Source organism: Pinus tabuliformis, chromosome 7 (assembly GCF_031772625.1).
Source record: "Pinus tabuliformis cultivar Carrire ecotype Pingquan chromosome 7, CPIR1, whole genome shotgun sequence".
Classification (NCBI taxonomy): domain Eukaryota; kingdom Viridiplantae; phylum Streptophyta; class Pinopsida; order Pinales; family Pinaceae; genus Pinus; species Pinus tabuliformis.
The window spans coordinates 1289140169-1289166708 of record NC_142293.1 but is presented as its reverse complement, the minus strand read 5'-3'; positions in this window follow the sequence as shown (position 1 = coordinate 1289166708).

Below are 26540 nucleotides of genomic sequence, written 5' to 3'. Positions count from 1 at the left end.
AGTTGTGCCACCCTTGTTAAGATCACCAACGACATTAAAAGCGTTTGATGGAAGAACATACACGTCGTATGGGATATTAAGTAACTTGCAAGTTGAACTTGGAGGAAAATGGTAGAAATTGAAGTCGAAGTTATCGATGGAAACCTCGATTAGAATAACCTACTGGGAAGGCCCTAGATTTATGCTATGACTGCTATTGTGTCAACATATTTTAGAAAGATTGCATTTCCCTTCAAAGGCGGAATTACAATCGTTGACCAACTAACCTTTTTCCCCAATAGTTCGTAAGCTACTGGAAGCATTCCATTGATCCATGGAAGTTCTCAATCACTTCAAAATGTCAGAGTAGGTCACCTAAAAGACCCTTCCTTAATGGGTACTTTTTCCCTCCCACCACCGAGTAATCTGGCGGAAGTGGCCATAGTGGAAACTTGTCATATGATATCTTCTACATCATCAAAGATTAAGAAGAACTCTGACCATTTCGATAGTGTGGATCACCGAGGACGGTTCTTATCTTGTGTCGACCTCATCAAAAAATGAAACAAGGAGTCATGAGGATAGTTCTATTACTATGTCAACCTCATTAAAAAATGAAACAACTCCCTTTCCAAATCGAGTCTTTGATTACAATCTCGTAAAATCCAAGTCGAGCCTTTCAAAGATCTTGAAGGTAAACCTTCATTCCAACCACCATGTTGAATGCAATGAAGCTTGGGGGTCATGCACCTCAATTTTCATCACTATGCTAGGGGCATGCGAACTTATAACAAGCATATTTTTTCATTTCAAGCTTGTGTAAACATGAAACTGAATATGAGCAGAGGTTGTCGCATGGTTCAAGCTCATTAAAAAATGAACCAGGCTATGAGAAATGTTTCCGTAAGGTTCAAGCTCGTTAAAAAATAAACCCGCCAATGAGCATATGTTCCCCTAGAGTTCAATCTCATTAAAAAATGAACCCACCTTCAGTAAATAACCTTTGTGATTGCCATTCTATATGCCTTTCGAACCTTGGTTCTGTTCTTTCCATCACCTCCATCCATTTGGCTGGTCATATGCTTCCACTTGATTATTTATCATTTTGAGGAACAGCTGTGATGAGTGGTCCTGTTAGCCAACCTCTTCACACCACCATGTTTTGAGAAGTTCCAAGATTACCCAGAACTAGTTCCAAGATTACCCGGAACTCGTTTGCTACCCTAAATGCCACTCGTTCCTCAAAAAATGAGTCTAGTTTAAACTCTTTTCAGACTCGCTAAATATGAAAAGGTTGTCGAGAAATTGGCCTCTCCAGCTTGCTAAAGTGATTGGAAGTGTCATCCCTCCTGCATTTTAATATTTTTGTACCTGAGGGATTACCCCACAAGAATATCGAGCACTTGCCTTTTTCGGCTCGCTAAAGTGATTAGAAAAGTCATCCATTTTGTACTATTTTAATCTTTTTTGGACTCAAGGGATTATGATATGAAAAATAACTGCTGGAGTTTCCTTTTCGTCCCTTGTCAAACTCTCTAAACATGAAAAGGACTGAGTTGTATTTGTCATTAAACTCGTTAAAAAAACAGCGTCAAACTTGTCCGTCTAGACAAGAACGAGTTTCACTGTCACTAGGCTCGCTAAAACATAGCGACAGGTTTGCCCGAAGGGAAAATTATAGAACAAGCATATGTTATCCTCCTCAAGCTTGACAAAAATAAAGAGGTACTAGTTAGCAATGACTAGGGAAAAAGGGAAGAAAACTTGAAGAATTTTAATGGTAGCAGGTCGCTCTTGAACATGACATTTTCACTCCATCACCATGATTGAGTCAGGTTGGGTTATTCTGTTCACTGGTCATATCACCATTGGTCCTCTGCACCATCCATATTTTGGGGTTAATGCTACCAATCCATCTCATTGTCACCGATATGTTCAAGAGAGGTCATTCAGAGAATTCACCAACCCAGCTAACGCCTCATCCATTGCAATGCCTTCACTCTCCATTTCTCATGACCGCCATTCCTGAACCTTGTATCATCAGATCGTTTTCACCTCCAGAAAATCATTTGCTTCATTTCATGTCGTAGATGTGGGATTCATTAAGGCCCTCTTACGACAGGTCACTTCTTGTCGACATCAGCTCATTATCCAAGAAGTTGACATAGGAACAACCCTTTCAGTACTTTGAAGCTTGCATGCCTCAATGGCAAGTTTCTCACTTTTAGCGACAGGTTTACATCAATGGCCTTCGACCGAAAGATTTTGCATCGTGTTTGACATTAGGTCCTATAATCACACCATGTGAATTGTACTATAGTACCTTGACGGTCATCATCATTATCGGTGATTCCTCTCACGCCTGTTAATAGCTTACATCATGGGCTGGTAATAAGGCGATGTCTTTCCATGCTAGACTTCAGGACATCTTTTCACATGGATCGATTTGTACATCAGGCGAAGATTGAACGAGTTTGAAGACCCCGGATCTAGTTTCATCCATACAGGCTACGATATATTCAAGAAAATAAAGACATCAAATGTACTCCATAGTTGCACAGATGGTCATCCAAACTAAAGGATGATGGCTCTACCAAAACCATCAAGCTGCCGCACAGACGGTTATTTGTCCTATGTACATGAAAATGAACTTATAAAGCTAAGCATGGGGATGCCCGCCTCAGCTAGATCATGAAAATAATATGAAGATAATGTATTGTATTGTATTTTATACAGGTCACCTTCCAATTCGAAAAACCTCGAATCCTCATGATAAAGCATTTCACCTGACATTAGAAGATTTACGACCGCATGCTTTAGGGGGCAACTGTTATAGACATATTTGGGCACTACAACCCCAAACTCATATGTCCATAAAATAAGGACTCTTTAGTCCCTAAAAGTGTTGTTTCATACCCTAAAAGATCAATGTCAACTGATTACATCATTTCCCAAAAGTTCTACTTGAAAAACCACTCAGAACTAGCCAAAACTAGACCATCTCACCTGCTCCATGGTCAAGGTGAAATGCATCTCACCTGCTACACACAAGAGGTGTGATGCATACTAAAAAGGCCTTCTATAGGGTGCGATGAGTGAGAATAGACAAATGGCAGAGACAATTTGCTAAGTGGATGATTAAGGAATCTTCTAGAAACTTCTCATATGACACTTGCCTCTTGGAATTCACCCAGGGATGAGTAAAAGATCAATGAAATCTCTAAGTGGAACCAATAACTATCAGTGAAATGACACTAATCAAAAACCCAAAATCTGACTCACCCCCTACAAATATCTATATATGGATCCCTCATCTCAGAGATCCAAAGGCTAGAATTTTGTATTTTGTAAGGAAGTGTTGTTGATTTCTCTGTGAAACATTATATTGTTGGGTGATCTAGCTTTTCATGAGGTGAAGAGGGCTTTCATGCTGGGAGGATGGAAATGGATCAGACAGTTGGGTTGTAATCCTCTCTTCTACTACTTCTATCAATAAAGCTATTTGAGTTTTCCTCCATATACTTGTATATTTCTTAATCTTGTATTTGTGTATGCATTTGTATGGTTAATGTACATTTGATTCTACATTGTTTATGGTTATAGATCTTTATGTTTTGATGGTATTGTTTTTCTTTAACTCTATAGGTGTTCTTTGAAGTGGGACAAGTGAGAAATGAGTGGCAAAAGCTCTATCAAGGGAGAGAGGAAACAAGAAAGGAGCCAAGTGAAAGACTATGATTGGTACTCTCTGCTTCTCTCTCATCTATCTCTCATAAGGGAAAACACAATTTACTTTGAATTGTTTGTTTCTAAGATAGCTATCCATCTTAGTGGGACTAGCAGCTCTAAATGGACACTAGTTTTCTCGGAAACAATGGGATTACCTAGTAATAGCATCACAACTTGGGCTCATATGCAGCAAGCCTTTAACAACAAGTATCGAGACTATTGTAGGTCAAAAGATACTAAAGAAGAAATTTTCTAATTGACCATATGAAGTGATGAGTCCTTGGAGGACTATGAAGAGAGGTTCCTGCTTAGTTACAAAAGGGTCGGTGTACACTTGACCCTGAGTCTCTGAAGCTAGTCCTTCTTAGGTGAATTTGGAAAGATCTTTTAGACACCCTCCATATACTGGTCGGGGGAGACATCTACCAACTATCCTATGAGGACATAAATATTTTTTTTAGAAACCATTCTAGAGTATCCAGAAAGAAAGGTAGGGGGAGTCAACCCATAGCCAATACCTCTTCCTCTAGCTCATCCATTAAAGGAGAAATTGGAAACATGCTAGAAGACTTCAAGAGTGAGATGCTGCAAACTCTTGCCATGCAAATGGATACCTTACATATCAAAAGGAAACAAGAGGAAGCAGATAGGGCTTTGGCCATTTTTTGCCCTAGATGCACCAGGAGGCATCCTAGGAATGAATGCCCTCGAATGCTATAGATGTTTGTTCAATATTTGAAGAAAAGCATTCTACAGGCAAGTGCCCTTCCTTACCCGAACTTAAAGTTGTATATCAAGGAGTTGAGGGAGTCACTGAACAACTCTATTACATAAATCAAAGGAGGTCGCATGGACCTAGACCATATTAGCAAGGGATGCAAGGGACATCTCAGGCATACTACAACCCCAACCAAGTCACTTCCATACCTTCATGGGGACCCCCTACTCATCCTTCCTAGTCCACACTTCCTCCTTGGTCCTTCACATCTCCATATCATGCCTAACCAGCCACCCATTCATTTCAATCCTATGCTCAGCCGCAGCCTTAGTGGAATGCATCTCATCAGGGGTGGAGGTCCCATCACAACTCTCCTCTCACTCTTTTGCCTCCACCACTTGCCCAACCACAACTGTTACCTCCTTCTCCACCAAAGCAACCCCAAATGCCTGCCCAGTCAAATCTAAACTTGAACAACAGACAGGTTAAGCAAGTGTATAGTGGGGAACCATCATGCCTGACTTATGCTATAGAGATTCAAGAAATTAACTTACGATCTGGGAAAGTTCTCCCAGATATCTAGCCTCCACCCAAGGAGGTTGAGGAAGAGAAAGAGGAAAGTGAACCTAAATAAAATCCACCCTTTCTTGAGAGGCTATCTGCAACAATCTAGCCTACTGCAGAAGAAACTGAACTCCTGGGAGAATTGAAACAATTATGTGTGAAGATACCTCTTCTCCAAGCCATAAAAGGTGTGCCTATCTATGATAGGTTGATAAAATAGAAGTGACTTAGGCATCCAGGAAGGCACAAGAGGGATGCCCCAACCATCATCATAGGGCAATTGTCTGACCTGATGTTGGGGCAGGTACTATGTCCAAACTATCTGGACTCTGGAAGCCCAGTAGTCGATGTCCACATCAATGGCTCCATGATCCCACATAGCTTTATTGATCTAGGAGCTGCCATTAATGTGATGACAAAGGACACAATGCTCAAACTCAACCTCCAGGGCTCCTTGAGGAAGACCACAACCATGCTACAACTTGCAGACCGCTCCACTGTGACCCCTAAGGGGATTGTGGAAGATGTGATGGTCTCTATTGATTCTTGGGAGTACCCTGTTGATTTCTTAGTTCTCCAGCCAAAGGAAAAGCTCACTGGGTATCCTCTCATTCTGGGAAGACCCTGGTTGGCTACCGTTGATGCCTACATCAGCTATTGAGCTGTGAACATGACCATAAAGAATGGGCATATGTCCAAGTAGTTAATCCTATATCCTCCTGCCCAACCCTTTCTAGAACATGATTTACCTCTCTGGTTGGAGGAAGAAGATGAGGATGAAGTCTATTCTACACCGCTTTGTGCATTAGAAATCACCATGTGGGGAAAACTGCCAGATGAGGATAATATGATTGAAAATTTGATTCAAAATCCACCTCCCAATGTATCACCATTAGAGGACATAGTAAGAGAAACCAAAAACAACCCATCAACTGATCTCTGTGCAGCCAACTCCACCTCTCTCCATGTTAAGAATATAAATTTCAGCCCAGAAAAAACCTTGAAAATCAATCCATCCCTATCCACTTCCCAGGAGAAGGAAATGTGTAGCTTGCTGAGAAAAAACCTAGATGCCTTCGCCTGGAGTTATAAGGAAATGAAGGGAGTGCACCCTTCAGTATGTACTCATCATATATACATCAAGGAGGGTTGCAAGCCAGTAAAGCAGCCTCAAAGGAGGATGAATCCAACACTTAAAGATATTGTTAAGGAAGAACTACAGAAATTGTTTGATGCAAGATTCATCTATCCCATCTCTAAGAGTAATGGGTCTCTCCTTTGGCGCTAGTGCTAAAGGAAAATGGTAAGTGGAGAATCTGTGTCGACTATAGGGAATTGAAAAAAGCCACTAAAAAGGACCATTTTCCTTTACCATTCATAGACCAAGTGTTAGACGGTCTGGTAGGGAAAAAAAAAATTATCTTTCCTAGACAAGCTTAGTGGGTACAATCAGATTCAAATCAGCCTAGAAGACCAAGATATGACCACTTTAACTTGTCCTTGGGGTACTTTTGCATACTGGGTCCTTCCTCTTGGTTTTTGTAATGCTCCAGCCACTTTCCAAAGAGCGGTATTGCATATATTTTCTAAATTAGTTCATGATGCAGTAGAGATATACATGGATGACTTTACTTTCTTATGGCTCTAAATTTCAAGAAGCCTTATCAAATCTAGGAAAAATTCTAGACAATTGTATTGAGATGAACATATCCCTCAGTTCAGAAAAATGTGAATTTTTTATGACTGAAGGGACCATGCTAGGTCACGCAATATCTCAACAAGGACTATAGGTGGACCCCAACAAAATTGCCATCATCCAAAGGGTCCCACCTCCTCAAAAGGTGAGAGATGTCAAAAGTTTCCTAGGCTTAGCGGGGTATTAGCGGAGATTCATTGATATGAAAATCACTCGTGAGTGACCTCAGTTAATTAATTAATGAATGAAGGTATTACAGACTTATGTGCTAGTTTGTGTCTATGTTATCTTAGGAAACGGATCGATAAGATTGCAAAATACACAGACACTAGAAAATGGAAAATAGTAAGAGAAACATACTAAGCAAATACAAGAACACAACAAATTAATAAGGAGTTCACCCAATCCTCCTGGGCTACGTCTCTGGTCCAGCTTTCAGTGGTGGCCTTCTTTTATTGTGTCTTAAAGTAGAGTTTTTACAACAAGGAGCTCAAATTGAGTCTCCTGAAACAGATGATGCTCAGTAGGGTGGTTCTTGGATTCCCCAAGCCACTAGAGTGCACAGACACTTTCTTACTAAGTCTCGACCTCAACTGGTCTTGATGGGACGAGTCCAATTCGGTACTCAATTCCCAGCAGATATCCTCACAGGGATTGCTTGAACCTCTCAAGCCCTCTATCTGCTCGATGCCACCTCAGCTTTGCAGGTCAGCTCGGCTCTCTATGCCTGCTTATGTCTCTTCTGTCTCCTTCTTCACTGTTCTCTTCTTTCTGACAGTGCTTCCCTCTCCTCTTCTGTCTCGCCTGTCTTTTCTCTATCTGTTCATGGCTTAAAGCCAATATGTCTCATGACTGTTCGTTTCCTCTTCCGCCCCTTTGGATCGCCTACTACTGTTCACTTGGAGTTCCTTGCCTCTGCGTCATCGCCACTATGTAACGTCTCATAGGGAAGTGGCCACTTGTCCTCTCACGAACTGCGCCAGCTCTTCCTCAAACGGTTTGGTATTTTGGTTACTCTATGTAATGATTCATCCACCAACTCAGCGGTCAAATCGGACTTCAGAATTTTATATGCCGTCACTTAATTCTCCCTCCAAATCCAGTTTCCCATCAGGCGCAATCTCTGCCATTAGATCTGGGGCCTCTAGATCCTATCGGTTATTGCTCATATAATGCGGTTGACTTGCTCGGACGTTAGCCCACGATGAGAGGCAGTTTTCTCTCTCATCCGCCAGACACGTGTCGTTCATTGTATGGCATCGCTAGGTCTCCTGACAATTCCACTTACCACCCAAAATGCCTCTGATATTCCACCAGTTTTGGAGCGCGGGACCCACCTTTCGCTTTAGTGCTTTTCCCATGGTTTTCAGCTTTCCTTGTGACCAAGCGCTCGGGGCCTTTCCATTTCGAGGGGTTTTTCCCAATGATGCACGATTATCACACACATCAGAAACGACCTCTATTTTCCGATCTGTACTTCCTAACTGCTAGTTTGCACACTGCGTGGTCTCCATGGGCCTCGGTCAGCACTCTTTGATCGAGGTCCTCGTCGTTCCTTGCTGGCTACAAACTGCCATTGTCTAGAGATCCTTCCTGATAGCTCATTATCCACAAGTTTTTGAAATCTGTCTTGATTTGATATAGTCATAGCACTTTGATAATTTTCATGGATCCAATTCAGATCATTCATTAAAGATTTCAACAAGGTAGCCTCTCCTTTGTTTGGCCTTTTAGGTAAAGATGTCGAGTTTATATGGTCGGAAAACTATCAAGAAGCCCTAGATACCTTGAAGAGCAAGCTCGTGACTGCCCCAATTCTAAGAGGCCCAAACTAGTCCCTACCTTTCCACATTCAAACAGATGCCTCAAAAAAAGAAATAGGAGTAGCCTTGGGACAAATTGATGAAAATTTACCTTATGCCATATACATTATAAGAAAAAACTTGTCAAAGGCGGAGCTAAACTATACGGTGACTGAGAAGGAACTCCTAGCTATCATGCATTCTTTAAACAAATTCAGACATTATATCACAAGCTATCAAACATTTGTGCACACTAATCATGCTGAAATTAGATATTTAATGAAAAAACCAGATGTGAATGCTCACATTATTAGATGGTTGCTTTTATTGCAGCAGTTCGATTTGACCATTATTGATAAGCCTGGTAAAGAAAATGTTGTTGCTGAATTTTTTTCTAGAGTAAATTTTCCTGCAGGTGAAGAAGGAATGGTGTATGACCAAATGCCAGATGAACACTTGTTTTCTATATCAGTACTCTCTCCATGGTTTGCTGATATAGCAAACTACTTGGTTTCATCACAGTTTCCACCACATCTGTCCTCAAAAGAGAAGATCAAGATAGTAAGGAAAAGCGCTCCTTTCACATGGATTGGGGGCAATCTCTTCAAACTTGGCCCAGATCAGATCTTGAGAAGATGTTTCAGAGAGGAGGAAGTCTTTGACATCCTCCTAACCTATCATGATGGGCCTTGTGGAGGTCATTTTGTAGCAAAAAAAACCGCCTTCAAGATACTACAAGCAGGCTACTACCGGCCCACTCTTCATCAGGACGTGAGGAGATATACCAGCCAGTGTGATTGGTGCCAGAGGATGGGGAAACCTATTCCAAAGGATGAGATGCCATGCAACCTCAAGTGACCTTTGAGCCATTCGAGGAGTGGGGCATGGACTTTGTGGGTCCTATCAGCCCTCCTTCAAAGCAGAAGAAATGCATCATTATGTGCACTGATTACCTGACAAAGTGGGCAGATACAAAAGCAATCAAAGCAGTGACAAAGGAAAAAGTAGCTGAATTTTTTAGAGAGAACATATTCTACAAGTTCGGGTATCCAAGAGAATTGGTCACAGATCAAGGTAGTCAGTTTACTTCCAATCTGATTGAAGACCTACTCCCACATCATAGAATCAAGCACAAGACTTCAACTCCTTACCACCCACAAGCCAATGGGTAGGTGGAGGTCACTAATAGAGCATTGGAAGGGATCCTGAAAAATGTAGTTAGTAGCAGCAGAAAAGTCTGGGTGGACAGATTAGTTGAAGCCACTTTGGCCTACAATACAACATGGAAGACCACTACAGGGTTCACACCCTATGAGCTAGTCTATTGGAAGAAGGATTTGTTGTCAATATAATTTGAATTCAATACCCTGAGGATGGCATCTCAGCTGGACCTAGACCTCAGCCATGGATAGAAATAAAGATTACTTCAGCTCAATGGATTGGATGAACACAGAAAATGTAGTCCCTTCTCCATATAGAGGTAGTTCAGCTTTAGAGAAAGATATGGCATGAAAAAAACATCAAGGAGAAGCAATTATAAGCGAGAGATTGGGCACTACTCTATGATTCAAGATATAAAGATTTCAAGGGCAAGCTAAGGGTAAGATGGTTGGGAGCCTACACTATGGAAAAATGCAATGACAATGGTTCAGTTCTGATCAGAACCACTGATGATGAAGTCATCCCCATGCTTCTCAATGGACATCGGTTGAAATTCTACAAGAAACCCCTCTCCAAGTGAGATTTGATTGAAGATTTGAATAAGACAGTGATGGTAGTGGAGCATGTATTAGCCTCCACTTCACCCACTCACTAAAGAAAAAGAAAAAAAGAAAAAAAAGGACTCAAGTGAAAACCTCCATGAGGCGCTTGAGTCCTATCATTGGGTGGAAAACCTCTTCTAAGGTGGCCCAGTGATGTCAAAAAGAGAAGAGAGAAAAATAAGATCTCTGGGTGAAAACATCCCTTGGAGGTGCCCAGGGCAGGCAATTAGGGTGAAAGCCTCCCTGAGGCGCCCTAGTTTTTTTCAAAAAAAAAAAAATGAATTTCCAATTGCATTGCAGGTTTGCAGGAGGACTACAGGAAGCAGCAGAAGGTGCCAAGGGAGCCCTGAAACCAACATCAGAACCTATCCTGCCTTCCCACACCTTTCTCCATCATTCTTGGCATTTTTTTTCACCTCACTGTTCTTATTTTTCAAAAACTGTGTTTTCTATAGGAGGCTCCTATAGGAATTACAGAGACCCAGAAATGGATATAAAAGGCAGTTTAAGGGATAGGGAAGCTTCATGAATAAACTATAAACCCTCCTACAGTTTTCAACCCTCCTTACCACTATTTCCAAGCTTGCATCACAACCCCAAGCATCATTCTTCTTCTTGTCCAAGAAAAACACAAAAAAATACTTCTTCAGGAAAAGGAAAAAAAAAACAAAAAATAAGAAAGGGAACAACACCATCCACCTCACCTGAAGCTTACCTATTACCTCTCCATCTCTATCTACATCTCTGGCATCATCCTCACGGCTCCAAGCATAAAAAGAAGGTGAAGTTTTAAGGGGAGAAGTAGCTACAGGAGCTCTTGTAGGAATTCCTGTAGCAGCTGATCCTATTAAAATCCAGCATCAGCAGCAAGAGGGTGCAAATATGGAGGTTGAAGAAGACACCTGAAGCTCAGATCTAGCTAGGGAAAAACCTGCACAAGGCACAACCACACATTAGCAAGCAAAAAACATGCATCAAAAGAAACGAGGGCATGCAGTAGAGAGAAGGAACCACAACACCTCACAACAAATGCATTCGGATCTCAGGTAAGTAACTAACCTGCTCCTCTATTCGAATTTGTGTAATTAGAAGGCATGTAAAAGTAATGAGATGGTTGAGGCTGGACAAGGGAAAGGTGGCCAGTTAACTTGGCCACCTTCATCTAGTTGACTCCACTCATCCGAAGATGTCACCCACATGTGTGCACAGTCAACTCAAGAAAGATGTCAATGACAAGTAGTGGAGGAAGTGTGAACTCCGATGTAATCATGAGGGATGATTACGAGGAAAGGGCCATGATGAAAAGGTAGGTAGGGACCAATGGTCCGAATATGGCCAATGTACACTTGGCCAGCTCACCCTCCATCACCGGGAATATCCATAAAAAGCATTAAGTAAGAGAACTCTCACCACCTTTTCCTTCATTCTCTCCTCGAAACTCTACTCCTGTAATCTCCTTGCGCCCCCACAGCCTCGTAACCATCATTCTCCATTGATCTCTCCCATATACCTACTCTCAGCATTTTCTACAAGAGAACTTACAGGTTCTATAGGAGAACCTACAGGAATTCTATAGGAGAGACATCAGTCTTCTACAGGAGGGCCAGTGAGTTGTTTTGAAGGTAGAAAACACGGGTTTTAACACAATTCTCAAGTTGAGGAGGTAGGTTCTATGCATACCCCCATTGAATATCAAAATATGAAAGAAGTGGTTTAATTTTGAGGAGGAAATAAAGCCTTTAGGTGGAGGAAATACATAAAAGAATTTCTACTTATTTCTTAAAAAAAAACAGTCTCTTTGTTTCTCTGTTTTTCTTCAAAAATTGTTCTCTCCATCTCCACATTTGGTTCCCAAAGAAGCATAAACAAAGTGACAGGAGGTTTTATGAGAAAGGAATCTACCAACTCCTCCAGGCTCCATTCACATCCCCAAGTAGTGGACATATTCACAAGAGCAAATTGGATGAACCTTTTTGACAAATTTTGAGGGTTTGATGAGGAAATTGATCAAGAATTTGCCCACTCTATGGTCCCTCACACAAAAACACATGCCACTATCACCTTTAGAGGTATTTCCATGGAGATAACCCCTGAATTTATCAGTAAGTTCACTACCCTTCCTCTTGGATTTCCCTGGAGTAAGGATGAAAAATCAATTGGCCAGGTTGCCAAGAAAAACTTCTTCCAAAAAAATGAAACCCCTGTAGAGGATAAAAATGGCATTAGAAGAGCTAGCATACCATATCCTTGGGATGAGGTCAACCACCAAATAATAAAATATATTTCCTGTGAGGGGAGGTACAACATTGTCTATGGTTACCATTTTAGAATCCTTCATGAATTAAGATATGGCATGGACACTCCAGCCCCTCAGAAGCTTAGCATCCCCTACTTCCTCCTACAGCCTCTCATTGACTCTAGCACTAAAGTTCAAGTAGGGAATTTAGAGCAGCTCGCTCACCATGGGTTAATAAAAAATTTAGTGGAAGAAGCCCTCCATACATTTACACTCCCTATAGCATAGGAAATCTTCCAAAACATGACAGCAGAAGATGACATAAAATCCCTAACCTATGATATCAGTCCTACTAGTAATGAGGAGGAAGAGCAGCAACAAGGATAAGGTGAGGCAACTGGTGACTTAATAGAACAAAAAGGGAAGGAGGAAGAAACTAAGATAGAGGAGGGGAAAGCTGAAGAAATAGAGCAGGAAGAAATAGAGCAAACAAAGACAGAAAGAGAAACAGAAGGAGGAGAAAAAGGGGCAGTTAAGAGAGAACAAGAAGAAGTGTCCCTAGAGACTCTGGAAAGAGAGGTAGCAGCTTCTCTCACTACCCTCAGCACACCAATTAAGCCAAAACAGAAGAGGAAGAGGCAAAACTCAATGTATTTTAGGGCCAGGAAGAGCACAAGAATCAAAACAGGGAAACCCCAACCTTCTTCAAAAGTGCCAATTATAATTGAAGATTCACCCTCTACCCAAGGAAAAGAATCCCCTCCTAAGGCACCTATCACATATGAAAGGGGGGACTCCTAGATCTCCCACATGGAAAGAAAAGGTAGAACTATAGGACCCAAAAACATTCCTACATGAGGCACAGATAGTTCTACAGGAGACACTATCAAAACCATAGGAGACCCAAAAGCTTGATAAAAGGATAGAAGGACAACCAAAGAGAAAGGAAGAAGAAAAAGAGCTACAAGAACCTTATTCCCATCCCACTCTTGGCTCTTACTATAGTCTTCTTGAGGGGGAAAGAATAATTCCACAAAAATTTGCAATTCCACTATTCTTTGAATTAGAGAAAGAAAGGATAAGGACCCATAGGTGGATGCAAATAGCTAAATCAAAAGGGGTTGAGGATATTGGCCATATGGAGAGCAAGCTCAGAGAAATGGGCAGAGTTAAGTGTTTTCAGACATAGAGAAGCAATCACAAGAAGCCACCTTGAAACTAAAAATGAATTGCTAAGAAGATAGTTGCACGAGAAAGAGACCCAAATGGCATGCATGGCCAGCTGGACCATGAAGGCATTGCAATGTAGGACACTAGCAAAATCCTATGGCCTATATCTCAAGGACCAATGGTTGCAATTTCAGGTAAAGACTTTGGCACAAATAGGCACAATGCCTTTCCATGATTATAGGCAGTTTAAGGACCTGTGTGACCAAAGCACGTCAGAAGATAAGGCAAAGATGGCAGAATTATACCTACATAACATGGCCCTCATAGACATGAATGTGTGGGACCCCAATGCTAGGCTAGGATACCTGCAACTAATGGCCATGGCCTCATGGATGAACCATGAAGAGTTAAGGGCAGCAGAAATAAGAAGGTTGATGATAAGGGAGAAGAACAAGCCATTAATGATCAGAGCTAACCCATCAGACCCCATAGCACTCATCAGCACACATAACCTGCTTGCCAATAATCCTCAGATTGCCCCTAGATATGTCAGTGATCAAGCACAAGCCATTGCACATTTTGAAGATATGGAAATGTTACTTGGGGATGATTGTGTGCATGCATGTATGAGGAGATGGAACACCTTACCACACAGTCTGCAGATCAGGGAATATCATTCCCCAATGAGGATGAAGGAGGAATTAAGGAGAGTGCTAATGTATAAGTTCTCCATGCAGAGGCTGAAGGTCAATTGGATTGGCCTCAAATTGAGTCCCCCACTGCTGCTAGGAATGCTAGAAGGCATAAGAGAAGAAGAAGAGCAGGAGCAGTGGGAAGAAATAGACAAGAAGGCAGGATTCCATGACAAGGAAAAGGAGACCACATCAGAAGCATGGGATGCTAGGGAGGCCGCCAGGGCCATAAAATATGAGGAGATGGACTAAGTTGCTCAGAGGATGAGTAACACTTTCAGTAGGGGGTGACGATGAACCTCATAAATGGGTAATTATATGGGCTCATTTTACCTCCTAACCTAGTCAAATCAACCATTCTCTTAGCTTATTGTATGATTTTCTAATTATATTCATGCTTATAGAGTGAGTTGAGTTAGTTATGATGCCATGTGGTCTAATATGTGTTTAATGCAGATTATTGATGAATTTTGTGGTCAAAGTCAAGGATCCAGTGGACAAATGGCAGCAATAACTCGAAGTGGACAAAGGAGAGGACTTATAGGAGGGAGTCCCCCTCATTTATTACTCCTCACTTTGAATTCCCCTTCATTCAACTCAGAGTACAAGCAGCCAAGTCATGCATTAGCAGGCAGTCGAGCAAGTGGAGGATGACTGATGATTATCTCGAGTTTTGGGAGCCAAGCCTCCCTGATTTTAAGGAAGTTGTTGGTAGCTTCATTTGTATAAGTAGAGAGGCCTAGGGCCTCACTAGGATCAGATTTTTTTTTGGATTTTTGTTGTACATTTTCTTATGTAAACTCTGCTCAACTTCGAGCTTATTATTTTGACAGTTCCATGTAATCTTGTTATTGTTTTGAAATAAAGATGGAATCCTTTTTGAGTTAGCACTGAGTTACCTCAGAGGGCTGAAGCTCTTAGGTTAGGGCCCAATCCAAGTAGCCAAGCTCCTCTTTACTTGTATTTTTATGTTTTATTTTAGTTGTAGATTAGATTGTTGTTAGATGTATTTCTTTCATGGTTAAGAATAGGTTGCTTTTGATGATTCAGTAGTTTTCTTCCATTTGTGCTTTCTATAGCAGGTTAAGCAGTGATAAAGAAAATATCCAAAATGCTAGCAATAGTGCCTTGGCCTCTCTTCCTCCTTCTGGGACCATGATTTGAGGCAAAGACACTCTTGTTGCCCCAAAAACACAAATTTTCCTCATTCATAGGACTTCTAGTGTTTACAGCTTTTTAGTTGGTTAATAGTCTAGTTTTCTTTGCTTCAGAACTTCTCCGTCATGCTCACTTCTTTATTTACCATAGTATTCTTCCATGCTTTCCTTTCTTGCAGTAGTTATCAGCATTTCCTTTCACAGATTACAGTTTAGATTAGTTTGATGCAGAACTCTGTTTTTCTAGATGCACTCATTTCATTACTTTCTTAATCTCATTGGTTGACTGTCAGTTTTTTATGTAGTAGAGATCTTCGAGCAGCATGCCAGCCTATCATCCACCCCATCCTCCATCTAATCCATTCCTTACAGGTTACCCAAGTCTTTGCTTAATTCTGCCTTAGTTTCCTACATTTTCCATAGAATTTCTTCCTCTCTCCTTGAGCAAATCCAATCATCTTTCTTTCTCCTAATGATTCTTTGTAGACCCTAGGTGCCTTAACACTTCATTCCAACCTTCATCCACTTTTTCCAACCACTCTCACATCCTAAAAACAACCAAAACTGCTCTTAGCCTCCTCCTCTAGGCCTCTTGTAGAACATTGTTTTTCCTCCTGTAGATTTCCTGTGTCCTCCTGTAGATTTTCTTGTAGGATTTATTTTGAAGGCTAAGTGTGGGAAAAACCTCTAGAAGGCCACCTGAGACCTCCTAAGACCCAACCACACCATCCTACATCCTCTCAAGTCCCAAAACCACCCTTCAACACCACCTATTCGCCACCACATTTACAAACAATAAATCACATACATGTCAAATTCACATAAAAATACACTAAAATCCAAAAATATGGTTTTTTGCTCATTTACTTCTAGAAATAGCTTAGTTAGATGTTGTTTACTTCCTTGAGTAGGTAATGGCATTCTTTTCATGGTTTCCATTGTGTTTTCTACAAAAGTAGGATTAGTTGGTTAATTAGGATTTACTTGGTTTGCTTTACATTTCAATATTTCTCCTTTCTGCAGTTAGAGTAGTATTTGTAGAGTATTCTTTATCTCCTTTCATCACATATAGAGCTTCTTCTAGAATCCATATAAGTTGGCTTGAGCTCCTAGTGATCTTGCGCCAGCTGGCCAAGTGACAACTTGCAGTAAGAACTAGTACTTGTGCATACAGCACAGTCACTTCCAAGTTTGTTATGAACTACCAGGTTGATAAGAGTAAAGTAGGTAGCCCAGGAGTTGCAACATTATTGCTGCAATACTAGCGCTCACCAGGCACTAGTTTACAATCAACACAAAGGTTCTCTCTAGGAATATTTTCCTATCCCTTGAAGTACTTGTGCTCCTAGTGCTAGAAAAATCTACAACACCTTTCTAGCATAGCTACCGGGGAATGAAATTTTGTAATACTTTTCCCTGGGTATGACAAATATTTACATTCCCTCTGTTAGGTGAACAAGGGAAGTGTGGGTTGAAGATCTCTCACCTTGGCGACTCCACTATTTCAATATTATGATAAATACCTTGGCGACTCCACTGTATGAAATTATAGCTAATCATTCTGGCTTATCAAAGACCCCATACTCACTCAAATACCTCACAACAAAGTACTCCCTCCATATCTGACCCAAAAATAATAATATCTAGAATAATTTGGAAAGAAAAGACTCCAAATACTGATGTGACTATCTCTTCATTTCCTAAAACATATGCATCCAATTCACAGAGGGAAGTAATCCATTATTATGAACTTCCTCCTAGAATTATGGTATATCCTCCAAAAGGTGGTCATCTGTTGAGTACTGCAGCCATAGAGGTAAAAAAAGAAGTTGAGAAAATGAAATACACACTCCAAAGCAGCCTCACCCATAGCATGAATAGTTCCTCAGTCCACTATCAATCTGATGTATTACCATTGTTTATCCCTCAAGCTCCGCCAGTAGTTCAAGTAGCCCCTCCACCTCTAATCCAAATGGTTTTCCTGGTCTTCTTGTTAAACAAGTATGACCCCTTAAATCTACCTCAACCCCTAAATGCAATGCCACGGGACTATCTCAAGCTCCTGCCTAGGTATAATGAAGAGATCGACATCACAGCACAAAGACACATAGAGATATTTGATGCCTTTGCAAAAAATAGAATGTATAGCATCATGATGTAGTGTTGAGACTCTTCATCCAATCCTTGGATAGAGAAGTCAAGAAGTGGTTCAAATCCTTTCCCAACAATTCTATTACCACTTGGGAGGAGATGGAGAATTCCTTTCTGCAGAAGTGGGGAGAGAAGAGAGACCACGGATACATCCTCACAAAGTTTAATGCTATCAAGAAGAAATTTGGTGAGGATATCTCCGATTTTATTAAAATATTTAATAAACTGTATAACAATATGCCTGCTGAAATTAAACCCCCACAGGCCACTGCCAAAGTAGTCTTTGCTGGGGCTTTTGATTCAGAATTTGGTTTCACACTGAGAGAGAGGAAGTCTCCTTCCTTAGATCAAATTCAAATTGATGCTCTCAAGGTAGAAGTGAATTATACCTCGATCAGAAAGTCTAGAGGCAGATCTGATTTGGGAGAGAAGAAAAAATGGAAGGAGGAGACACCTTCCTCAAGTGGAAGAGAATTCCAAGAACATAGGATAGAGGAAATGGACAATTTGACAAAGAACTTATTGGGAAAACTGACAAGGATGGAGTTGGAGAATAAAATCCTTCAGAAACAGAACTTCCCAGCTTCAAATCAGGGATACAGTCCCTAGTATAGAAGGCCTCCCCTATAGTTAATGCAAAGGGATAGGAAAGATCAACAAGATCATATTCAACTTCCATTTTACATAGAACATTATATGGAGGAACCATCATAGAATGCAAGAAATTTTCAGGGAAACTTGTACTCCTCTTTCTCCGATGAGGAACAAGAGCTTAGGACATATGAAGAGGAGGAAGAGCTTCATGCCACACTAGACAATTAGGAGATTGATGACTACCGTAAATAGTTTTCTGACTTCATGCAGGCTCATCTTCACAAGAAGTATGATCTACGATCATCTAGAAATAGATTAAGAACACTATATTAGAATGAAGGTAATTCTTCCCAGGAGCCCCCTAAGTCTATTAACAATGGAAAGAGACATATAGACCCAACTATCTCAAGAAAGAAAGATTCCTCCAACCCAAAAAGTTGTCAGCATGAATTCATTAAAGAAGTTAAGTCACCTCCTCCCACTAAACTTGTTCCTAAAAGAGAAAAGGAGCGAGTAGAAATTAGCACGGAAGAAAAAGGCCATGCACTCTTTAACCTCCAGAAAGAACTTGAAAAGGTCAATATCATAGTCCCATTGTTTGATCTCTTGAAACATCCCACTTACAAGGCCTAAGTATCTTAGTTCCTATTTCCTTCCACTTCAGTCCAACCCCTTGATAGTCTAAACCTACAGGAAGAAAGGCCTTCGGTAGTCTTTGGACCACATGTTGAGGAGAAATACCCTTCCCCCCACCTTTTTATGTCACTTTTTTAGTACATGACCTCTTTCTTCACAATTACATGTTAGACTCCAAGTCTTCTCATAATTTGATGCCATTATCTATAATAGAGGAGATGGGTATAGAGATATCCAGACCCTATAAGGATCTCTATTCTTTTGACTCTAAGAGAGTCAAATGCTTGGAGATGATCAAAGACCTGGTGGTAATTTGGCCCATGTTCTAGTAAAGAGTGTGGTAACTGGTATCATAGTTGTTGACTTCCCAACTAGGTTTGGTATGTTGTTGTCCAGGTCCTAGGGATCTAAGATTGGAGGGTCTATCAAGATGGATCTGACTTATGCCACCATCCCTATCTTTGGTGGGGAGAAAAGGAGGCTCTATAGAGAATCTAGATTCATCAAAAAAATCACCAGATCTGATTTCTCTAAAAATATGCCTGTGTACGAGACAGAGAAAGACATATATTGCTTTGTGCTAGAAGAAGATGAATCCATCCTAGCAGAAACACAGATACAGCCTACAATTCAATTGAACCGACAATTCAAATAAAGTAGCAAGGTATGGAAGCTATATTTTTATGGCGAAAATTCAAAAGAAGGAAATGGAGCAAGAATATTACTAAAATCCACAGAAGGTAACTTAATCCATCTTTCTTTCATATTGGAGTTTGAGGCCACCAACAATGTGGTAGAATATGAATCACTACTGCTAGGCCTACGAGAAGAAAAGAATATAAACATCGACTACCTGACAGTATTGGGAGATTCTAAATTGGTAGTCAAGAAGATCAAAGATCAATGCCAAACCAAGCACCCTTGGCTGAGGGCCTACATAAATGAATTTTGGGACTTGATCGACAACTTCTTCTTGGCATTTAATGTCCAATCCTTGCCAAGAGAAAGAAACAAAATGGCTGATTCTTTGGCTATAGTTGCCAGCAACTTCAAGCCACCCCAAAATCCTCTACTCATATATGAAATTGAAGTTAGACACAGACCTTTAGTCCCTAAAAATGTGAAACACTGGTAAGTGATTGAGGATGATGAGAAAATCAAGTGATTCATGGAGGTTATCGAGGAATTCTCAAACTCTATGATTGATCAAGAGGAGGAATAAGTGACTGAAGAATAGACAACTACATGGGAGGAATGTATCGCCAGACACAAAGTTCTATAGTTGAAGGGAAATGCTATCCCACACGGACTACGTCCTTTGGAGAGGATTTTCAAATCAAATGATGTGGCTATTAAACTAGCTAAATAGGATGTTAGGGAGCTAGTGGAAGATTGCAACATAGGCGCAGAGGATGAACCCCAGTTGATCAAGCTATCAACAAAGATCACTCAAAACTACAAACAAAGGTACTCAAATCTCTTAAAAGCCTATAAGTATGTTTGTTCTTGGTCTTATGATTATTTTAAAACTTTTTATGTAAACATTATGCAACATAAGATCTCCTTGAATAATGATAAGAAACCATGTAAGCCAAAGCTTAGAGACGTTAACCCACATCTACTTCCATCCATTGAGAAGGAAGTGAAGAAATTGCTTCAAGCTAAGATTATTGTACCACTGAGATACTCATAATGGGTTGCCAATCTAGTTCTTGTTAGAAAGAACAATGGATAAGTTAGACTTTGTGTCAATTTCAGGAACTTGAACAAAGCGTCTGAGAAGGATAACTACCCATTGCCTAAAATGGACCACATTTTATAGAAGGTAGTTGGCTCTACTAGGATGTCAATGATGGATGGATTTTCAGGGTATAACCAAGTGGCAGTGCAACCTAAGGATCAAAAGAAAATTGCATTCACCACTCCATGGGGGACTTTCATGTATGCAAGGATGCCCTTCGTCTTAATAAACGTAGGAGAAACATTCCAGAGGGAAATGGACATAGAATTTGTGGGGGAGAAAGACAAGTTTGTGGTGGTTTATCTAGACAACATCATTGTTTTCTCCAAAACAGATGAGGAGCACATCGAACATCTAAAACTTACCTTTGAAAAGTGCAGAAAGTATGGACTGTCCCTAAATCCCAAGAAATCCCATTTCTCTTTGAGCAAAGGCAAGTTATTGGGGTACATCGCGGCACAAGAAGGGGTAAAGATAGATCCTAAGTGGGTGGAGACTATCAGTTAGATTTCATTTCCAAGGAATAAGAAGGAGGTCTAAGTCTTCTTGGGGAGGATTAATTTCTTGAGGAGGTTTGTACCTAACTACACCAAAATAGTGAAAGGCATTATGGAAATGTTAAAGAACGAGAATGAAGTAAAGTGGAACCTAGATTCCTGAGAATCCTTCTCTCGAATCAAAAGAGATTTTGTAGAGGCTCTGGTGCTATCCAACCTAGGCTATTCAAGGCCATTTTATATCTTTTGATTTGCCTCCCCTCATATCGTAGTTGCAATGCTACTTCAGAAGAATAAGGAAGGCCATGAGAAGACCATATCTTTCTTCAGCTAGGTGTTGTGAGATGCTGAACTAAAGTATAATATATTGGAAAAACACGCATATTCTATAGTCAACGCTCTGAAAGATTTTAGATTTTATGTGTTACACTTGAGCATCATGGCTTATGTCCCAACAACAGTGGTGAAGAACATCTCGGTGCAAGGGGACAACGATGGTAAAAAGGGTAAGTGGATTGCAAAAATATAAGAGTACGACATGTAGGTAAGACCCATTAAACTCATTAAAGGACAAGGATTAGCCAAAATCCTATTAGAGTCAAATTGTCAGGCTTCGGGGATCAATTCGTTAACAAATGAAGGTGAAGAGGGGACATGGCCTATGATCAAAAGTGCAATCCAAAAGATTCATATCAAATATGAAACTTTGGCCTCGTACCAAAATGCTACTCATTATTTTATGATTTTGAGATGCCCAAAAAAGGTGGAAAAATCCGCGTACAGAGCATTGAGGGCCCAAGCCTAGAAGTTTGTTATATCTAATGGGAAACTGTACTAGAAATACCAAGTGGTAATTCTGTTGTTGTGTTTGGTGTAGACTGAAACTTAAAAAGTGATGGAGGATTTCCATAGTGGCATTTGCAGGGGGAACTATAGCTGGAAGACCATTGTGCATAATATATTGAAATCAAGGTTCTATTGGCCCACGCTATTTGGAGATGTTCATTATTATGTTAGGTCCTGTCAGCAATGTCAAGTGTTTGCTGAAAAGCAAAAATTGGCTCCACTCCCCTTGATCCTTATTATTGTAGAAGAACCCTTTAGAAAATGGGGACTAGACTTCATCAGAGAGATACATCCTCCTTCTAGTGGCCAACAGAAGTGGATCCTCATAGCCACAAACTATTTCACCAAGTGGGTAGAATCAATCCCAACAAAGAATGCAACTAACACAGTGGTAATAAAATTTTTGGAGGTGAATATCTTGGCCCGGTTTGGATGTCCTACAAAGATTGTGACTAATAATAACTAGGCATTTAAGTCTGCAAAATTCTACACTTTTTGTTGGAAATTCAACATCACAGTTTTCACTCCACTACTTACTATCCTCAAGGCAATGGATTGGTTGAGTCTTCAAACAAAATGGTGGTGAGAATCCTGAAGAAGACAATTTCAGAAAGTCAGAGGAACTAGGATTCTCGACTTAAATTCGCACTATGGGCAAATAAGATCACTCCAAAAATATCCACAGGTGAATCCCCTTTCAAGTTGGTTTATGGAAAAGTTGCGATATTCCCTATTCAGCTTATTATGCGAGTAGCTAAGATGTTACAAGATGAAAAATAATAACCCAACTCCCTAATAAGAAAGATGCATCAATTAGTGGAGCTCCAGAAGACCTGAAAATAGGTAAATCGTCGATTGGACAACTACCAGCAAAAAATGAAATCTCTGTTTAATAAGAGAGCTAGGGACAGGCCTCTTCAACCAGGATATCTAGTCCTAAGGTGGGATGTGAGGATAGAAGGCAAAGGGAAACATGGTAAATTTGATTCCTTATGGTTTGGACCCTTCAAGATTAATGAGGCTAAATAAAACAATACTTTTATGGTGGAGAACTTGGAGGGTACTGTTTAGTCAATTTAGTATGTCCTAAATTGCTACATTAATTATCAATCTGGGAGTCGTAAACTGATGAAGTGTGGCACACTATATGTGCAAGACAACCTCTTTCTTACATTTTATCAATTTTATCTTGTTTTTGGGGGTTTTATCTTGGTTTATCTCCTAATGCAAATGGAAATCCTATTTTTAAGAATACTTTAGAAGGCAAGTTTGGGTATAGATTTTAAGGCAATTATGTCCTTTATGATGACTTCCAAAACTTAATACTTCAGAGGATTCTCAAAACAGTCTAGTGATGAAATTAATACTTGAACAAGAATGTAAATGTGCAACTAAACGAGAATGTAAATGTATAGCTACTTGAATCAAACAAATGATGAACTACTGATCATGAAATCTCTATCTCTGCTGCTTATCTAAATACAGAAAGAAAAATGAGTTAAGCTACTGCACTCAAACAAATCAAAAATTGCAAACTAATAAAAGTAAAATAAATTCACTTCATTTATAGTCCGATAGCTCGCCAAGTAGTCTAAGCTATGGCTCTGGAGATAACGTCAATAATATGAGGAATTGATATCTAATTGCAGAAAAATAAAGCGAAAATCAAATAACATCATTCATAGTACGATAGCTCACCAAGTAGTCTAAGCTATGGCTCTGGAGATAACATCAATGATATGAGGAATTTGATATCTAATTGCAAAAAAAAGGAAGCTAAAATCAAATCACGTCATTCATAGTCCGATAGCTCGCCAAGTAGTCTAAGCTATGGCTTTGGAGATAACGTCAATGATATGAGGAATTTGATATCTAAATAACTAAAAAAGCAAATGAATAAAACTGATATTAAAGCATAACTGAAATTGAAAAGCTAAGAAAAGAAAAGTTAGCAGAGAGGCTAATCTCATGTCACTAGTTATTGTAAAAATTGCATGAAAATGCCCGGGCCTAGCCTATCCTGAAACACACACTGATCAGTGTTACCAACAATATACAATGCTTGAGAAATCATGTATAGGACTGTAATGTTAACATCATAGCTATCTTATGAAATATACACAGGTGAACAAATTATGAAATATGTACAATGGAAATCAAGAAACAATACATAAAAACTTTACAGCAATAAAGAAAACAAAACCTCAGTGTGCAGGGGCCCTTTGCATGGCCTTGGTCAACACGCTATCAGCCTGGAATTGTTTTCACACGGTCATATAAAACAGAGTTTTATTTAATTGCAAAACAGAGGGAGACTCCTCTCGTTACAACAGCAGGTCCAATTCATGGCACATTACAATGACTAACAGCAAAATGACATCAAAAACTAACTAACTCTATGCATTTGCAAATGCATTATTTATAAGGGAAATTACATAATTGTTTTCTTATGAAACACCTTCAACAGAGGACACGTAAAAGATAGCATCCATGAGTTTAGCATGATGGTTGCCGAGATCATTCAATCTATCAAAAGATGGTTGTTGGATTTGCATCGTGGAGGCAGTCTACAGCTGTCAAAATGAACCCAGAGATCTAGGAATGGTCTCGGACCCTTCACATGTTGAAAAGCAGAGACCTGTTGCCGTAGGACTCCTTCATTTGACCACCGTTTGACCACAGATTTCCTTTATGAATCCAGCTAAACCAATAGGACCTGATCCATGTCTAGATCATTCCTGAACTGCCCACGTGCCTCGTTTTGCTTGATGACACCTGTAACCTAGAGATCAACAAAAACGGTTGTGGAAAGTTGAATCAGCTATGGAAAGTGGCTGCATTCCGTAGCTAATGATCAAAATCTAATTCAAATAGCAAACTCAAAAACATAGTTAGAAAAACCACTTAAATTCTCTTTTAGAATCAATATGCAATGATCTTTGATAGCTTATGAGGTACTGGTGAGGGGAAAAAATCTAGGAAAATGTGTAGGAGAGATGTAGTTTTAGAGCTCAACATACCCCCACTGTGAAGGTGTTGCATGTCCCCATGCAACCTAAACTTTGACCATTCTCCCTTCAGTTCATGTGTTCTGAGACCTATGACAACACTTCCAGCCTCCTTTTCTTCTTTCTTGGGACCACTGTCATCCTTGGCTTCCTCATTAGGCACTTGAATTTGAGGTTGATGAGAGCTCTGCTCAACCTCCTGCTCTTTTTCTTCAATTTTCTATTTTTATTCTGCCACAGCCTAAGACGCAACATGGTGTTGTCGTGAATAATCTTATCCAACCTACTCTGTTCTCTCAATGTCTCATTTTCTCTTTTGATGTGTCTATTTAGGACCTCCAGCTCAGAAACTTCCTATTTCAGTGATTGGATTAGAGCTTCCTGGGCTGTATTAGGCTGGGCATATGGAGTGCCTTGATCTGTGGCAGCTTTCTCCAATGTTTCAATATAATCATACATTTCTTGTTGGGTTGGATCTATCTCAGGTGTAGTCTTCCTTGGGATGTCTCCAAAATCTGGTTGAGAAGGGCTAATCTCAAGATTTGGCTGAGAAGGAGTGATCTCAAAATCTGGCTGAGGAATAGGAGTATGGTGTGGGCCACAGCCAGGAGGGATTTCTGGAGGTTGTTCCAGTGTTTCCCCTCCTAAATCAATGAAGTGGGGCCCTTTAGTTTGTACTTTCCTCAGTTTTCCTTTAATTCTAGAGCTCCTCCTTAGATTTTTTGAGCTAGTGTCTTCTTTCTCCACACTCTGTTTTTCTTTCCCTTTCCTCTTTGCTGCAGCTGACTATTCCTAAAGGTAAACTAGTATTTAAAAAAGTATTTGGTGGTCCTCTTCTGAGGAAGGTTCTGGGGTTTGATAGACAACTTCAATATTTCTTTTCCCTTTTGATTTTCTTTTCTTCCTTACCTCAGTTCTTTCCTTTCTACTTTCAGACAGCTTCTTTTCTTTATTAATTTCTTTGGCTATGTTAGTAGGAGTGTCCTGAATTCTCACACTTTTTCTCCTACTTTTCCTTGCTGATCTACTCACGGGTGTGTCAGGTGGATCTTAAAAGAAGTTTCTAACCAAAAACTGTTCCCAGGTGTCCTTCTTTTCCTTTAACTGTTTTTCAATCAAAATTTTCACAAGGCCGTGATGGCATAGGTGGGGTTCTACATCCTCCAGATTCTTTTGGATAGTTATGGACATCTTTTTTAGGCTATTCAATAAAAAGTAATGCAAATTAATGGTTTTATTTTCTAGAAAATTCATCAGCAACCGGGTGTGGTACACATACATGGACCCGAACTGTCCCTCACATGTAATAAACTTCTGGATTATCAAAAATAGACTGACCCACTTTTCTTCTAAAGCAGAGACAAGGATTCCATGTTTGAAAATGGTTATATCCATACCTGGATTGCGTAAGATAACCGTCCAGGCCCTCTCATCAAAGCTTTTGTTTTTGAACCAGCATTCCACCTCCTATGGGAGTTCCATTGATGCAGCGATAGATGTCTCTGTGACTGAAAATTTAAGGTCTCCGACCTCAACTTCCATGCCATTAAAAGACCTCGCA